Consider the following 2,500-nt stretch of genomic DNA (forward strand, 5'->3'; position numbering starts at 1 on the left):
AATGACTCAATTCGAACAGTGTGTGAGCAACAGTGTGACATATTTTATTATAATGGGAAATTTTTCTCTAGCTTCTTTCTAGTCATTAGACAAGGTCTATACAGTGGGAAAAAAAGTATGATGACCTTTTTGCTCATTAATTGATTTTGCCCATGTGCTGAATATTGATTCTGTGGCAAGCCTACTTTAGAGAGACAGTTTTTTTTATATGCAGTTTGTCTGGTGCTGGTGGGTAAGCCTGATAAGGCGGCAAAAAAATCAGGATAGTTATAAAAATCCTACCAGCTACCAGCTGTCTGTCCTATGCAAATGTAATAGGGCAGCAAGAAATGTCTTGACTGCAGTCCTGGGTTTAATATGGTACTACCCTGAATTGAAAATGGAGAATTGTGATGAGCAGCACACACATGCAAAGATGTGGCCTCAGTTTTTTTTTATCCAAGTCACTTAAGTTGGTTTCCTTAACCTTGCATGCAGTATACCTACCGTACTTCATCAGAGTTGATTGTTTCATTTTCTTCCATGCTTTCTTATTGGATGGATCCCTTTTCACAATCTCGAATACTGGATTTGATCTGCCACTTTCAATGTCCTCTTCAAAACAAGAACCTGTCTGTGGACATGAACCAAACATGAAGTGTTTCCCTGTGCTGTCTTGTTTTACTGTACCTACCAACACTACTACAACACTTTCATCAACACTGCTGTCGAACACACAGCTAGAGTATGTATGCGGATCAGTAGCAACCAGGGGGGAAATGGCTTTGATCCATTTCACTTCAATAATCCTTTGAGCTTCAACCTCAGACGTTAAGTATTGGCGTGTCTGCTCCCCAGCGCTCCTGCCCACTGCTGCTGTCATGGCCACTGACAGCTTTGGCCGGGCCTGGGACAAAATCATCTGTAAGGGCCCCCTTCTCAATACAATAGGACCGAATTCTGGGCCCCTTCTCTTCTTGGGCCCGGGACAACATACCCGTTTGTCCTCCCCTGTCAGTGGGCCTGGCTGCTGTAGCTGTTGCTGCTGCTTCTGCTTGACCCACTTATGGAGGGAAGGAAAATACAGTAACACCTCCATATAGTGACCCTCCATCATGTTCGGGATTTGGGGGATTTTCTCACTCTGCACTCTAAAGTGCTACTTCTGAGGCTTCAAGTCCTGTCTTTTTTTTTTTTTTTGGCTCGCTGTCTTGACCTGCTAAATGTCTATGTTGGTATGTTTTCAAATATGCAGTCATGTCATTTCACTGTTGCTGACTGCTTGCTGGTCTTTGATTTTGTCCTCATCATTGCTACCTGTTGTGCTCAATATTTGCTTGGCCCTAATACCGCTCAGTCCGCATCTCTTAAAATGGTAATAAAAAAAACAACTGCATCTAAAACCATGGTAACTTCTCAAATAGAAGAAACCTCCATGATATCATAAACAAAACTTTCATGCACTGACAACACTTAATGTGTAGATTAGAAGAACAAAACCTTTCCTCTGCACCATCCATTCATGCACATTTCAAAATAAATGTCTGGTGTTCAATTGCCAAACCACCGAATCAAACAAACCAAAGGTTTTAAATGTCTTTAAAAAATGTCAAGACTTTCAAGAGCTCCACACATGCTCCATCGAGCAGGTGGAACTGGCCTTTACAGGGGACCAATACATCCATTAGGCCTCTTTATACAACACCTGCCTCTCATCTCTTGTGTGTGTGTGTGTGTGTGTGTGTGTGTGTGTGTGTGTGTGTGTGTGTGTGTGTGTGTGTGTGTGTGTGTGTGTGTGTGTGTGTGCGTGTGCGTGCGTGCGTGCGTGCGTGCGTGCGTGCATGCGTGCGTGCGTGTGTGTGCGTGTGTGTGTGTGTGTGTACTCTACAAAAACTCTACTGTATATTTCCTGAGCACTTTGTATCTACTAGTGATGTTGGCTATGATTATGTCCTCGTTTGAACATTGCTTTGGTTATACTGTATAAAGTGTCTGTCAAATGCAATGTAATGTAAAATGTAATCTCATCACCAACCTCGCACACCTTTCACCAGAAGCGGAGAACTCCTGGCTTTCGAAGAGGGACTACAGGTCTTGGTGGAGTTGCAGCATTCCGATATTCACTAAACTGCCAGAAATTTCACATTTCAAGAAAGGCATTTAAGGTTGCAAACGCATTTCCACTGCCCGTTTTTTTCCCAGTACAGGTCGACACAGCTTGACACAGCACAACTCGGCCGCCAACCAGCACAAAAGCAAGCCGGCTGAAGTTTGACAGTATGATATGAAAATCGAAGGCAGACATCAACATTGTAGTATCCAGATATGATGTCACTGAAACTATTTATAGCATACTTCGATAGCTGAGATATCTGTCGGCCTTACGCTAAAATATGGATATTAACCAACCAATCTTGTCAACACTAATCATATGGTTTTTAATTCAACATATGACTCATAACTGTATGCCATTTTAATGTGTGTGGGTGTGTGTTGGGGTGCTGTGTATGAGCCCATGGCC

Source organism: Engraulis encrasicolus, chromosome 14 (genome assembly GCF_034702125.1).
Source record: "Engraulis encrasicolus isolate BLACKSEA-1 chromosome 14, IST_EnEncr_1.0, whole genome shotgun sequence".
In the NCBI taxonomy this organism is placed as follows: Eukaryota; Metazoa; Chordata; class Actinopteri; order Clupeiformes; family Engraulidae; genus Engraulis; species Engraulis encrasicolus.